General features: G+C 45.2%; 1 pseudogene; it reads right to left on the bottom strand.

Annotated features, from left to right (window-relative positions):
• Positions 1 to 16,489, bottom strand: part of LOC141415480 (THO complex subunit 1-like) — a 73,731-nt pseudogene that overhangs the window by 38,698 nt on the left and 18,544 nt on the right.

Genomic DNA, 16,489 nt, shown 5'->3' with positions numbered 1-16,489 from the left:
GTGGAGTTTTCCTCCCTCCGCCACTCTCACAAGCTTTCCTGCTCCTGGTTGCTGGGCTCCCGCCCCCACTCCTGCCGGAGCCTCTCTGGCCAGCCCGGCTTGTTTATTTACAGTTCTGGGAAGGATTCCCTTCCCCCAATCTTTGGCGCTCAGGGTGCCCCACCCTCTTTTCCATTTGTCTTTATTGTTCTTATTGCTTATTTCTCAGTTTCTCTTTTTTTCCCTGGGTGGAGGTCAGTCTGTGCAGGGGGCTATGCTGCTCTGGCCCAGGGTTGTCTGTGGGAGTACCACAGTACCGCTAAACTCACCTTGTCTGTGTCTTCCCAAGCTGTCTGGGCGCGGGTTACTGGTGGCCCGGGGGCCCTCCTGGTTTCTCTGTTTAACATGAAGTGGAGATGCTCTGCACCAGCTGGAGGTGTGGAGGGGTCAACATTTTGCCTCTTCTCAGTGGTTTTGCCTGCAAGGTGTGTCTCCAGCGTCTCTCCAAGATTTCACTATAGGAGGCACTTTCTGCTTTTCCCTCTAGCCACCATCTTGGAATCTCTCCATCTTTCAAATTTTTAATCAAATTTCTGAGTAAAGGATTTTTTGCAAGCCGACTTAAAAGCTCGTAAAGTTTTCAAAAGTAAAAGAAATAGAAAAGGATACCCACAAGAAAATACAGCCGTGTTATTATGTGTGTCTTCTAGTTATTCATTTGATACTTAAGAATAAGTACTAAATTAAGTTCTCAAACCAATTGAGTTTTAAGCAGTCATTAAAATGGCAAAGAGAAATAGGGTACTCAGGTGCAGACATGCAGGAAAGAGGGCATAGTAACCCTTAGCTGATCAATGGCACAGCAAAATTCAAATGAGCAGTGGGGCTCAGGTCTGTCCTTGTTGTTGGCACTGAACAGCTCTCCCAATGGTGTTGGGTTCTTTTCCTGGGGACAGTGGTGACAAGACACTCCCAGGGCTCTCAGATTTACATTCCTATATTGCAGAACTCTTTCAATGGCTGCCCTGGTGCTATACAAAGTTTTCTGTACCATGTACCAATCAGCCACAGCTTATTAAATCTTTAATTTTTTATTGAGGTTTGAAAATGACAGATAAGATGTGTGAGGCCAGTGAATTTTCACATATATGTTCACCCATGTGATGACCATGAAGGGTTATATCCACAACTCCCACCACCTCTTTTGTCACCTCCTGACTAATAATCTCCAAAAGTAGTTGCTATTGTAATTTCTGTAGCTACAGGTTAGTTTTGCCTGTTTGTGCACTTCAGAGAAATGTGTTTTCAATTACTTTTAGTGAACATTCACATTTACAAAAGTTGTGGTCTTTCTTCTTTTAGAGGTTAGGGCTCCATCTCCATGCCCACTCACAGTGTGCTTATGAACTTGACCATTCAGTGCAGTGGATTTGGAAAAGTGTCCATGGATCCTGGCCCAGCCAAGCTCTTCAGTTAGGGACATAGCCTCTCTTATGGGCATGAGATCACCTTTTCTCCCTCTGTGTAGGGCTTCAGTGACCTGGCTGAAGAGCACCGGATGGGCAATCAAGTAGTGTAACAGTTGACCAGGGGTGTGGCCTACCCTCTGTGTATGGAGCTGCAAGACTGGGGAGGCCACATGGCCTATGCGCAGTACAAGCATTTCCATCTGGGCAGTGAGAGGCAGCCATACAGATGGGCATGGAGTCCAGGCCCATGGGTGGGCTGGGGTCCCTGGCTAATAGCTGCAGACTCTGCACCAAAGGTCAGTCCCTGAGCATCTCCCATTCCTACCATCTGTCCCCCATTTGGGTGCACATTACAGGATGTGGAGGTGGTTTGTTAGCACTCAGCACCTCCAGGTCACTGGGTGGGGTGGAGAAAATGTCACTGATGCTGCCATCCCTGGGGCAGGAAGGAACCATCCAAGGTCCATCATCCCATGTCAGGCCTTTACAGAGACCCATAAAGGAGGGGTAGTGACTTTCCCAATCTGGCCTACAACCTGAGGCAGAGTGGGAAGGTGTCTTGGCTAGGACATGGGAAGCCTGTGCCCTTCCTGGCACTGCCACAGCATTCTTGGTGTACTTCAGCATGTCCAGGTCACATTTCTCTGAGCCACTGTTTCATGGGTCTGAGGCTTTTATGAGAACTTCAAGGTCCCACCATTTTCTGAGTCTGGTTTTTGGCATGCTTAGAAAGATGAATCAGCCTTTATTTAGTACCTACTGTGTTCCAGGCATCCCATTTAATCCTCCCCTCAACTCTCTGACATAGAAGTTATTGCTCCTGCTTTATAATGTGGAAATGGCATACTGAGTTTAAGTTCCCTGCCCAAAGTGACAAGTTAGGTAGAGCCTCAATTTGAACTCAGTTCTCTTCCTGTTAAAACTCACCATATCTTCATACCAATGTCATCTCTCTGAGAAACTCACTGATCTTGAAGACAGGCCCGGGTCATGACTGTCTTTGAAACAGGACAGAATGGACTCACAGGCACAGAGCTGCAAAGAATCACGTGGCATGTGGTTCATCATGTGATGACAGAGTACTCCACTGGTAACCACCTTCCAGCTGTGCTGGGAATCCCTTAAACAATGGGTAGGTCATTCCTTTCTGAGAAATCTTGGAATGGCTCTGTCTTCCTGAACTTTAGGCCTGTGCCATGTTTGAAGACTTCTCAGTGCTCCCATGCTCCCTCCTTATGAGATGCTCCTCTTCCTGTAGCAGTGTGGGAACTGCCCCAACTCTGACTGTGCCCCTCCTGGTGGTGTGAGGTACAGAACTAAGCAAATCATTGCATGCATGTGGACTAGGCAGGACTGTGTAGTCTCCCTCACCCAATCCTCACAGCTGAACAGTGAGTAGCCAAAGGCCTAACTCCATCCTTCCCTCCTCCCTCCCTCCTCTCTTTTTCTCTCTCTCTGAGCAACCCTGAGAAAATTATTCCACTTTACCATCTGAAAAATTGGTGCCCAAGAAAGACCTACCTCATTCTGAGGGGCAGGCGTGAATAAGATGTTACACCTAAGGCATTAACTCAGTGCCTGGAGTACATGAACACTCAGCAGATAGTATTACTACTGCTGTTCCTGAGGCAGCTCCCTTCACTCCCCTGGTCTGCCTGTTCTGTGTGAGCCAGAACAGGCTGCCTGGTCCCTGTGGCTCGCATCCCCTGTGCCTGGTTCAGAGTGAGTGCATAAGGGGAAGTGGAGGGAGCCTCTCATTACTTTCCTGCACATACAGCAATTAAGTCTCTGCTCCTGGATCAAATTCTTGGGCAGCAATTCTTTGACCCTAAGTCTAAGCCCTGCCATTTGACTTGGGGGAGAAATAGCTGAAGAAGAAGCTTCTCATTGCACAGAAGAGTGAGAACCTAGGAGCCCTCTGCCTGGGTCTGAATCCTGACTTTGCTTACTGGTTTCATGAACTTCTCTGTGCCTCAGTTTCCCATGGTAGCAACATAATTGGTAAGGCACCTAGCACATGATATGTGTTAAATAAAGATAAAGAATATATTCAAAGTAGAACTGAAACATTTTGGCCTCTCTCTTTCTGTCTCCCTCTCCATATATACATTACATAAGTATATATGTATGTATGTATGTATGTATGTATGTATGTATGTATGTATGTATGTATTGTGTTAAAATTATACATGTGTGGTAAATTTGGATCTTCCTCAATCCCCACACTTTGTAGGTAGGGCAGAGAACTGTGATTTCAAGGTTGGCTTGGTCAACCTGAGCTACATAGTGGGACCCTGTCTCAAAAAAAAAATCAAACCCTCTGGCCATGCTGTGTGTGTGACTTGGATGCTCTCCCTCTGGCTTTGTATCTGGCCAAGGAGAGCTTCCTGCACATAGCTCCACTGCTACACTGGGGCCTCAAGGACCACATTTACTTGACCCTCTGCAGGGCCCTGAATAACAGTCTACTGAATACTTGCCCTGTGCCAGGCATATGCTTGTCATGTGGGAAAGACTCAAAACCTTCTCCCCCCATCTGCAGTTGCTCACATAGAAGTGTGTGTGTGGAGAACCTGGAGATGCTGTGCAATCAGGAAGGCCTCAACAGGAGATGAGGCCTGTAGTAGATGGATGTGCTTCAAGCAAAGAATAGAGAAGAATGGCACCCCAGGCAACAGGAAGGTTCAGGAAAAAGACATCTAACTGGCCACATGTGCCCCAAACCTGAGTGAGACTCTTGCAGAGGCTGCTGGGGAATATCACGTCTGTCCACACAGAAAAAGCCTACGACAGTGGGGTTGGAGATCTTGGAAACTGCCAGAAAAGGGTCAGGAGAAGACAAACAACAGATGCTTGCCTTGAGCCCCATCATTGGGTCAACTGCTGCTGGAGTGGGAGAGAGGGATCCTCATTAGAAAGCCCAGAGGCCATGACACATGGGTAGTCATCTACTGGTGAGTGGCTGCTGGGGTGTGAGGACTCTGTATTTTTCAGATGCAGTAATAGGGATCTTCTGGAGCCCACTCTAAGTGCATGAAAAAAGCCCACAGAGGAAATGGACCACAGAGAGAGATGAGGAAAGACAGATACCAGATGTAGACAGATATCCCACATAAACCTCCCAGAGGTGCCCACACACTTGTATACAAGTCCCAGAAACACAAAGATACACAAGTACATGCACAAACACACATGCACTATAGAGGAGTCCCACACCACTGGGTACATACTTGGGCATACAGAGCACATGTATGATGGGCCTAGCAATGCAAATGAGCACACTCCACCTGCTCATATACACATGAATATACATGCATATGTGCTTTGCAAAACCCCTCACAGTTGAACACACACACCCAGGTACCAAGACAGATTGCAAAGTACACACTCAGGCCCATAGAAGGTATTACAGTGTGAACTTGACACAAACACACACGTGTGAACAACTGCCACACCTACAGACACGGGCTCACACACAGGGCCTCCGACATGTGGGAAACATGCCTGATGTGTCTCACCTGGGATCTAAAGGAGATAGAGTGTTTGGGTTTCCTTGGACATGAGCCAGAAGCATGACTAACATGTATCTAAACCGTGGATTGAGTGAGGAGTCCCTAGTCCCTGAGGTGGAGGTCCCCAAAGGTCACAGATTCTCATTCTGGCTCCTAAGAGAGAAAGAGTGACATCGCTAAACCCTTAATGGCCACAAGAGAAGCCAGAATCCAATCAGTGGGTGGGCAGCCTGTTCGTCTCTGCCCTGCAGAGCTTCCAGCCAGCCAGACCTCTGCAGGGAAGTAGGTAATGCCAGTTTTCCAAGCCTGGGGTGGGACACCAGGTTTTAGAGCACTGTTAGGGCTCCCTAACTGATCACAGCCATCTGGTCACTGAGGACTGTGCCCATGCCTCACTGATACCCTTGTGAGAGAGGTGTGAAGACTGAGTCAGCCAAATACCCAGGTCCCACACATCTATGGGCCCTCGAGGGCTTATCCCAAACTCTACCCTGGAGGCCAGCACTTACATAGACTGACTGGTTCCCATTTTTACATCCTCCCAAATCAGTTCCAGATGTAGCTGCCTTCAAAACTGTCCCTGCACACGGTCTCCACATGTCTTTCCAGCCAGGCTGACTTTGCCAAGGGCCAAACAACAACCCTCCCTGAATGTGCCAAGCACTCACCATGCCTCTGCACCACTCTGCATTCTTCATGGGCTGACATCACTCAATCACACAGTGAACAAGGCCATTGCTGTTTTCATTGGAATAAATGAAGAAACAGGCTCAAAGAATTCATGCACCTCCCAAGGAGGTGTGCTGGGGTTTGAACTGAAGTTCTGCACCACCCCCACACTCATGGCCATCTTCATTGTGCAGGTTTGGATGTACTTTCCAGGGCTACAGGATCCTGTAAAGAAATATAACCCCCTTCCCCTGGCTGCTGCAGAGGTCACACTCACAGGGCTGGGCATGCCCTGGCCATATGTCCATTTCCAGGCATGGTCAGGGGAGGCTTCCTGGAGAAGGAGGGTGGCCTGGAGGATCTGTGATGGAGCTGAGGTTTCAGGATGATTGGCCATGGAGCAAAGCAGATGTAGGACCCCCAGTCAGGCTACACCTGGGTGGATTTGGCTCTGACACTTTCTGGTTCTGAGACCATAAATGGGATCCTTTGGCTCTGGGTCCCCCATTTCCTAATGTGTAAAATGGTGTTGTTAGGTTTAAATGAGGTAAGTTAATCCACATAAAGCAGCAATAGTAGATGCTTGAAAAAATGTCAGCCTCTTTAAGATCATTCTTCCTCCTGTCAAACACCCAGTTTCAGTGAGATGAGGCCCAGCACACAGTAGGTGATTTGTCTTGGAAGAATGGCATTCAAAGAGGGAAAGTGACCCAAGCATGCCTCTAGATTTGGACCCCTAATCCTGGAACAACTGAAGAGGGCACCAAGTCTGGGAGGTGCTTCCTCAACACAGCTCCAGGTTACTCTGGGGCTTTTCTGATGCCCCCATCATGGAAGCTTCCAGGCTTTCTCTGAGCAGGTACAGCACCTCAGTTGGGTGCCAGACCAGAGCTGCCTTGCAGGACACCAACTTCAGAACTCATGACACAGACAACAGCTTCTGCCACGTGCCCAGATGATATCTGGAGGTGTGTGTGCTAGCTGGGTTCTGCCATACCTCCTTCCAAGAGATCCCCTCCTGGTTGCCCCTCCTCTTAAGTGATCCCACCAACTTTCCTCTGATTCAGGCTAGAGGGAATTGGGCTCTATCAGTGCCCCGTCACTCTCAACCCCAGGTCTGAGGACTGCTCACCCCCCAGGCCAGGGGGAGGAAGAGGACAGCTCCCCACCTCCTCTGCATCAGTCACACTTCATGTCAGGAATAGAAGTCAATCAAGACAGGATGAAGGAGAGACAATGGGAGGGACAGAGATAGGAGCAGTCACAAAAACAAGAACAGAGGAAGGCAGAGAGAGACACTGAGGCTGATAAGAGTTATAGGATGGTGGAGATACAGATCTACAGGACAGAGAAGTCACAGGGAAAGTTGAAGCTGGAATATGGATACAGTATGGGAGGGACAGAACAGAGAGACAGAGACAGAGACAGACCTCCAAAGAACAAAGACCACAGGTGGAGATGAGCACATAGAGACATATTCAAGCACAGAATGCAACTTCCTCAGAGAGGGAGAGTGAGAGAGAGAACTGGAAACCCAAGAGAAGAGAGTGATAAGGAAGTGTCAGGGAAGGGTAAAGATGGAAGTGCAATGAGGGATGGAGAGAGCAGGATCAGAGTGAAAGAAAGGAGGGGCAGAGGGGCCTTTAGACGTGGCCAGAGACCCCTGCTGACCTTCAGAGGTGGGGACTCCACCTCTACCCATGCCTAGCCTACTCCTCTACAGTGAGCTGGCTTTCCAAGGAAGCAATAGCCTCTGGGAGTCCTGTCTGGGCCCTATCTCCCCAAAGCGTCTGACTTTTCTCTTTCACCAGGGTGTGGTTCAACGTTTGTGGCATCTCCTAATGGAATGGCATCTACTCTCCCACGGGCCACCACAGGTGCAAGCTGAACTACATTTGCTGGCACTACCTCGGCAGCCCCAGCTACTTGCTGCGTGCCATGCATGGTGGTTGGACAGGTGGCATAATGTGCAGGTACACCAGAGGCTGGACTACAGAGGGGCCTGTGACTAGGGTCCCAGGACCACCAAGACCCATCACAGCTTGTCATTGACAGCCTGGGTCACCACAGCCCCTGAAGTCCAGAAGTCACCTGCCTCCCTCCACTCCTGGATTTGTAAAACGTTGGGTGTTTGGGGGCCCTGCCTCAGTGGTACCCCTTGGTCTTCTTCCTCCTGCCTCCTGTAGGGGCTATTTGATATGTGAGCTAAGAACAGACTAAACCTGGCCCCTCAAAAGAACAGGTGGACTACAGCAGACAGGAGAAATCTGCAGTCAGGAAGCTGCCCAGAGGGAGGCCCAGATTCTGTCCCATGAAGGCTGAATCCTTCCATACTCCTATTCCAAGTTTGGCCTTAACTGTTCTTGCACTTTCCTTTCAAGGCGGAAGGGGCTGCCCCACTCCCTACTGGTAATCACATCTCCCCACTGCTCCTGGGCTCCAACGTCCAGTGCACAGAACTTGTCCCTTAAGGGTTCAGGGGATGTAGGAGGGATTCCTGTACTTCCTGCATGTTTTATAGTGTGCTCATAGGAAATAACCAGGGCTCCTCTAAAGCACCTGTGGTCAAGTGAGAGGTTAAATCAAAGGGAACAAGCATTCTCAACTACAGGACTTGTCAGAGCCTGTAATGTGATTACGTGTATTGTCTGTCTATGAAGGGGCTACAGTGGGCTGCTTTCTCCACATTTCTCATTTGAAAATGGGCCCTGCTGAAAATGGATTGCAGAAACCTTTGGAAAAAGTTGGTCCTCAACTGTCATGAGGAGGAGCTCCAGGGCCCCATCCCCCACCCTAGCTGTACTCTTTATTATTATCATTATCATCATCATTATTATTATTATTACTACTACTATTATTTGGCTACAAGGGCCACAATGACAGCCTCATACAGCTTCTAAAAACCACTGGAAGTAACTTTGGGTTAAGAAAGGCCCCAAATATAGTCGGTTCCCTATTCCTAAAGAAGGGTCTGGAGTAAGTCCTTGTCTGTACTGTGGACCAATGGTTCCCCTGGACTCCTTCTAGCCCCCAGGAAGCCAAAATTCTGCCCCTGTGGCTGCCTCAGGATACTTTGTGACACTTGCCCACTCATGCTCAAGTTAGGGACCGTTTAGTAGTATACCCATGCCTGGGACAGGATCTAGACTGCCTCCAAGAAGAACCCCAGCCCCTCCTCCCTACCTCACCCAGTGCTGCGGTGGGGGTCCATGGGGAGGAGCCAAGGCCAGTGCCTGAGTTTGGGAGCCCAAGGACCCCTCACAAGCTTCTCTCAGAGGCTGGAAATGTGCCTCTCCACAACCATCACTGTATTCCCTCCTCAGAGGTCTTCACAGCACTGCCATCATTCCCACACCCAAGCTAGTCAGGACCCCACCTACCCTGTCATCAGGAGGTACCTCCTATAGGTCTCCTGAATAAGCTGGGCAAGCAGGACTGGGGCACTTCTGTCCAGTGTAGCTCTGCCCAGTCACTAAGCTCTACTCCCAGCCAACCCCAAGCAAACAGCACATCCCCCCTGCCCAGACAGCCCTTCCAGAGACATAGCACAAGACTCGGTCAACTGACATGAGTGCTGATGGTAGCACTTCAACCAGAACTAGAAGGGACTTGGGGACAGGTTACTCCCTAGAAATCTCCAATCACCATACACAGTGACCTCTATTTAACACCTACTGTGTGCTGTGTCAGGCTGCAGGCAGGGCTATGCACTTGGACAAACTTGACCACAGACCAGCAGCCCAGTCCCTGAAGGCCTCAGTCATGTATTCTGTATAATGAAGATGATAAAGCTCTCTCCTACCTGGGCTATGGACAGTAGGAATGAGACCATGTGCGTAAACTGCTCAAGAGAGCCCAGCATAAAACAGGTGACTAATAAATGTTAGCTCCTGAAAAGGAGAATGTGGTGAGGAAGGACCTCTCCTGTCCTGTCCCCAGGGGACTGCCCTCTCCTGGACCAGGTGAGGAGGAGGCATTTTGCTTTTGCATTTGGGCAGTCATTGCAGGAAGAACCTGTAGGCTGGCTGTGTGCTGAAGGGGAGACCAGGGAAAAACTGTGAGCCTCAGAGGCAGACTTCTCCATGTGTGTGTTGGGGGAAGGCCCAAATCCCCATCTGCATGCCATTGTTCTGAATGGGCCTGGAAGAGGATTTGGGTCACTGACAGACACATGTTTCTAAATATTCATGCTGCCTTTGCACCTTTCTCAAAGACACAAGGGATAGAAACTCCATCCAAGGAATGAGTTGACCCATGTAACTGAGAAGTCTGAGGGAAATCAGGTGTGGTTAGCTCTGGGTGTTCAAATGATGTCCTCCATGTCTGCTTTGTCTCTCAGATAAGATGGCTCCAGCATCCTAGGGCTCCTGTCCTCCCCAAGCTGGGAGCACCCCTGGCCCAGTAGCTCCAGAAAATGATGATTCTCTCCAACAGAATGGGATCTGTGTCCATTCTTGCATGGATCACTGTGCTTCTGATTGGCCAGATCAGGGTCATGTTGCCATGCCTGAGCTAGGGGGAGTCCTGTTCATGGAGGCAGGGCAAGCAGATGGGGTTGTCCACTTCTCACTTCTCTCCACCTCTGTTCCCTCCATTGCTGTCCCTCCTCCCATCTCCCTGGCCCCAAGTCCTGATGCAAGCCACCAGCTCATCTCTAGGCTGCCTCAGATGATGAAGGAAACAGCAGTGTCCTGCCAGGAGATGCCAGACCCTGACTCCCAGCCTTGGCCCTGCCCCAGGAGTTGAGCCTCCAGGATCTCTCCAAGCTTTAGTTTCCAACATGTGCAGTAAGGACACCTGCCAATTTCTAATAGTCCTCCTAACAGTGGAACTGACTCACGATGGCAATGGACAAAATGATCTTGAGGTTCCTGGAAGCATAAGGTCACATGGGAGTTGTGGCTTTTGTGGCCTTGGGCTAAGGCTGGGCTCCTGGGGACCATAGCTCATAGGAGCTGACTCTGGGATCATAGCATCTGCAAGTTTCTATGCATATCTTTGTTATCTCTCCCTGAATCTAATTAGTCTTCTCTCCATTTTTAGTGATGAAAAAGTCAGAGAGGGAAAGGATTTCATCCATGGCAACACTGCCAGTCACTACCTCTAGCATACTTGCATCTGTGAGCTGTCCCTTCTTCTAGAACTGTATGGAGGTTTCTTGCCACCTACCACAGAAATGCAGAAGGATGTCTCCTCTTCTTATCCCAGGGGCTGAAGGAACTTTCTGGAAATGACTTCCACACAAGTCTGTCTTTCCTACTGGTGCCTGGTAGACCTTGGTGGAGTCAGACATGTAGAAAACATCACTCCTGAGATCTCTAGAGGCATGTCCATAGCAAAGACAATTTCTACATGGGGGCAAGTTCACTGTCACACTTGAGAAACAAACATGGGTGAAATGAAAGGTGAAGAGGGGGCAGGAAACAGACAGCCATCATCAAGATGACTCATCTCAGTGACTGAGAGATTTAATCCCTTTCTCTGGGTTTTCCTTCACATCTTCCATTTAAAGATGTTTGAGAGGAGATCCAAGATGGTGACTAGAGGGAGGAACCAGACAGAGTGAGCTCTGTAAATCAGAAATCTTGCTGAGATGCTGGAGTCACACTTGGCAGAAAAAAACACCAAGTAGGAGCAAAAATCTGACACCCTGAACCCCCAGCCCACACAAAGCTTTTCCATGCTATGTTACACTGAGAAACCAGGAGGGATCCTGTGCCACCAGACTAAGGCTTCAAATCTGCTTGGGAGATGCAGACCAACAGGTGAGCAAATAAGTGGCATGCAGTACTCCCACAGCCACCCCTGGGATAAACCAGCATAGCCCCCTGGACAGACTGACCACCACCCCACAAAAAAACAATAACAACAACAACAAAAAAAAATTTGAATAATAATCAAGGAACTGAAAAGGACACATAGCAGAGGGGGCAGGGTGCTCTACGTGCACGGGAAAAGGGGGTAGGCAAGGAGCTGCTAGTAGTCAGCAGGCACGCCCCTCCACCACAGAAAGGAGGAGGGGCAATGAACTTCTCTCCACATGAACCTTTTGGTAAACAAAACCTGCAATAGCAGATGGCCGACAGTAGGTGGCAGATGAGCTGTTGCCTGAAACAGGATAGATAGCAGTTAACAAAGCTGTCTCCTGACCCAACCACCTGGTTAGACTACAACAGAGCTACTGCTTAAATACCAACAACAGTACTGGGTGCTGAGGAGTAACACCAGAAATACTAAGACTGAAACTTCATTGCTCCTGAACTTGGGATTTGTTTTATTTTATTTATTTTTATTTATTATTATTATTTTCTTTTTTCTTCTTTCTCTTTCTCTCTAAATGCTTATTTAGGTCCACTGTTGGTTACTACGCCATCTCCCCCTGTTGATTTCTTTGGTCCTCTAGGTTTTTTTTTCCTCTTTTTTTCTTTTCTTTCTTTTCTCTCTTTTTCTTCTTCCTTCTAGATCTCATTACTTTTACTATTGTAAGCTAGCTAATACTAATTACACACAGAACAGGGATGATAATAACACCAAGTGGAATGATGAGAACAAGGAAAAGGGATGGAAACCATTTCCCCCCCAAAATAAATTAGTATAAGAGTCAAAGGGAAATGAAGAAAATAGATACCCAGTTCCAGACACCAAAAAACCAAAGATAGACTATCCCAAGGAACTCAACAAAGCCCACAAGAACAAACTCAAAGAAGAAATCCTGCAAGTAATCATTGAGAATTTCATGGAGATGATACTAAACAAGGTCAACCAAAACTTACAGGAGGCACTTAAGAAATTCCATGACAATAAAAACAAAGAATATGAGAAGATAAAAAAAACAAATAAGTGAACTCATAGGAACCCTAAATGAATACCAAAGTGAAAACAGAGAACACCATAAGTGAATTAAGGATGAAAATCAACAATATTAAAGAGGAAGTGACCTATGATATGGAAAAACCCAGAAAAAAATGAAACAGAAATACAAAACACAATGGAAGGCCATTCCAGTAGACTAAACAAGCAGAAGACGGAATCTCAGAATTTGAAGATGAAATGGAAATTAAAGGAAAAACCAAAGAACCATTACTCAAACAACTCAAAACCTGTGAAAGGAATATGCAAGAACTTACGAACTCCATCAAAAGACCAAACCTGAGAATCATGGGTATTGAAGAAGGAGAAGAGGTCCATGAAAAATCGATTCATAATATATTCAATAAAATAATGACAGAAAAATTCCCAAATCTAGAGAAAACTATGCTCATTCAGGTACAGGAAGCCTCTAGGACACCAAACAGACTTAACCAAAATAGAACTACCCCATGACATTTTATCATTAAAACAACAAGCACAGAGAATAGAGAAAGAATATTGAAGGCTGTAAGAGAGAAAAAACAAATAACATACAAAGGTAAGTCCATCAAAATCACAGCAGATTTCTCAACTGAAGCATTAAAAGCAAGAAGAGCATGGAGTGAGGTTTTCTGGGCACTGAATGAAAATAACTTCAACCTTAGGATACTCTACCAAGCAAAACTATCATTCAAAATAGATGGAGCAATAAAAGACTTCCATGATAAGCAGAAGCTAAAACAATATATAACCACCAAGCCACCACTACAAAAGATTCTTTAGAGACTTCTGCACAGAAAATGAAAGCATACAAAACCATGAAAGGGCAGGCAGTACTAAACCACAGGAGAAGAAAAGGCAAGAAGGTAGAGAGTAACAGTGATTTAGCTATACACAATCAAACCCTTAAACAACAAACACAACTAAATGACAGAAATCACCACATACCTATCAATACTAACAATGAATGTTAACAGACTTAATTCCCCCATCAAAAGACACCATTTGGCAAACTTGATTAAAAAACAAGATCCAACAATCTGTTGCTTACAGAAGACCCATCTCATGACAGAAATAAGCACTGGCTGAGGGTGAAAGGCTTGAAGAACATTTACCAAGCCAATATTCCCCCAAAACAGGCCAGAGTAGCAATACTTATCTCGGACAAAGTAGACTTCAAACTTATATTGATTAAACAAGATAGAGAAGGACATTCCATTATAATAAAAGGGGAAGTACACCAAAAGGAAATAACAATTATCTACCTATATGCACCCAACTTCAATGCACCCAATTTCATCAAACATACTCTGAAGAACCTAAGAACATATATAAAATCCAACACAGTGGTAGTGGGAGACTTTAATACCCCTTATCACCAATAGATAGGTCATTCAACAAAAAAATCAATAAAGAAATTTTAGAACTAAACCACACCATAGATAAAGTGGACTTAGCCAATGTCTACAGAAATTTTCATTCAAATTATGCACAATATACATTCTTCTCAGCAGTCCATGGATCCTTCTCCAAAATTGATCATATCTTAGGGCACAAAGCAAGCCTTAGCAAATATAAGAGAATAGAAATAATACTATGCATTCGATCTGATCACAATGCATTAAAACTAGAACTCAACAACAAAAACAATAGCAAAAAACATGGAAAGAGTTGGAAGCTGAACAGCACATTGCTCAATGATCAATGGGTCATGGATAAAATAAAAGAGGAAATTAAAAGTTTCCTGGAAGTTAATGAAAATGAAAACAAGACCTACTGGAACCAATGGAACACAGCAATGACAGTCCTGAGAGGAAAGTTTATAGCCATGAGTGCATATATTAAAAAGAAAGAAAATTCTCAAATCAATGACCTAATGCTACATCTCAAACTACTAGAAAAACAGAAACAAGCAAATCCCAAAACAAACAGAAGGAGAGAAATAATAAAAATAAGGGCCAAAACTAATGAAATAGAACAAACAAACAAACAAAAAAAACATGCAAAGAATCAATGAAACAAAAAGTTTGTTCTTTGCAAAAATAAGTAAGATTGACAGATCCCTGGCAAACCTGACAAAAATGAAGAGAGAAAAAACACAAATCTGTAAAATCAGAAATGCAAAAGGGAAGATAACAAAACACATGACAGAAATCCAGGAAATCATCAGAGACTACTTGGAGAACCTGCATTCTAATAAATTTGAAAATCGTGAAGAAATGGACAGATTTCTAGATACATATGACCATCCAATATTGAACCAAGAGGATATTAATCACCTGAATAGATCTATAACACAAAATGAAATTGAAGCAGCAATAAAGAGTCTCCCAAAAAAGTAAAGCTCAGGACCTGATGGATTCTCTGCTGAATTCTATCAGACGTTTAAAGAAGAACTAATACCAACTCTCCATGAACAGTTCCATGAAATAGAAAAGGAGGAAAAACTGCCTAACTCATTATATGAAGCCAGTATTGCACTCATCCCAAAACCAGATAAAGACACCTCCAAAAAGTAGAACTATATGCTAATCTTCTTAATGAACATCGATGGAAGAATCTTCAAAAAATAATGGCAAACTGAATTCAACAACACATCATTACCACGACCAAGTCTGCTTCATCCCAGGGATACAGGGGTGGTTCAACATATGCAAACTTATAAATATAATACAGCATATTAATAGAAGCAAAGACAAAAATCACTTGATCTTCTCAATAGATGCAGAAAAAGCCTTCAACAAGATCCAACATCACTTCGTGATAAAAGGTCTAAGAAAACTAGGAATAGAAGGAAATTACCTCAACATTATAAAGTCTATATATGACAAATGTACAGCCAACATCATACTTAATGGTGAAAGGCTGAAACCATTTCCCCTAAAATCAGGAACAAGACAAGGATGCCGACTATCCCCACTCTTATTCAACATAGTACTGGAAATCCTTGCCAGAGCAATTAGGCAAGAAGAAGAAATAAAACACATACAAATACGTAAAGAAACTGTCAAAATATCCCTATTTGCAGATGATATGATCCTATACCTTAAAGACCCAAAAAAATCTACCCCAAAACTCCTAGACACCATTAATAGCTACAGCAGGGTGGCAGGATACACAATCAACTTACAAAAATCATTAGCTTTTCTATACACCAATAATGAACAAACTGAGAAGGAACACATGGAAACAATTCCATTCACAATATCCTCAAAAAAAGTCAAATACCTCAGACTAAAATTAACAAAGGAAGTGAATGATCTCTACAAGGAGAACTACAAACCCCTGTAGAAAGAGATCAAGGAAGACTACAGAAGGTAGTCATGCATTTTATATAGTAAAAATGGCTATACTACCAAAAGCAATCTACATGTTTAATGCAATTCCCATCAAAATCCCAATGACATTCATCACAGAAATTGAAAAATGTACTCTGAAATTCATTTGGAAACACAAGACAGCACCAATAGCTAAGGCAATACTGAGCAAAAAGAGCAATGCTGGAGGTATCACAGTACCTGACTTCAAACTACATTACAAAACAATAGCAATAAAAATAGCATGGTACCGGCACAAAAACAGACATGAAGACCAGTGGAATGGAATAGAGGACCCGGATATGAATCCACACAACTATGCCCACCTTATTTTTGACAAAGGCACTAAAAATATATGATTGAGAAAAGATAGCCTCTTCAACAAATGTTTTTGGTAAAAGTGGTTACAATCTGTAAAAAACGGAAACTAGATCCATGTTTATCACCTCAGAATGCATCAAGGACCTTAATATCAGACCCCAAACTCTAAAGTTGGTACAGGAAAGTGCAGGAAACACTCTGGAAGTAATAGGTGTAGGCAAGGACTCTCTCAATAGAACCCCAGCAGCCCAGCAACTAAGAGAAAGTATAGACAAATGGGACTCAATAAAACTGAAAATCTTCTGCTCAACAAAAGAAATGGTCTCTAAACTGAAGAGACCACCAACATTTGGGAGAAAATATTTGCCAGCTA

Source organism: Castor canadensis, chromosome 13, assembly GCF_047511655.1.
Source record: "Castor canadensis chromosome 13, mCasCan1.hap1v2, whole genome shotgun sequence".
NCBI classification, from domain to species: domain Eukaryota; kingdom Metazoa; phylum Chordata; class Mammalia; order Rodentia; family Castoridae; genus Castor; species Castor canadensis.
The sequence above is the reverse complement of the archived record's forward strand: the minus strand, read 5'-3'. Positions and strand labels throughout refer to the sequence as shown.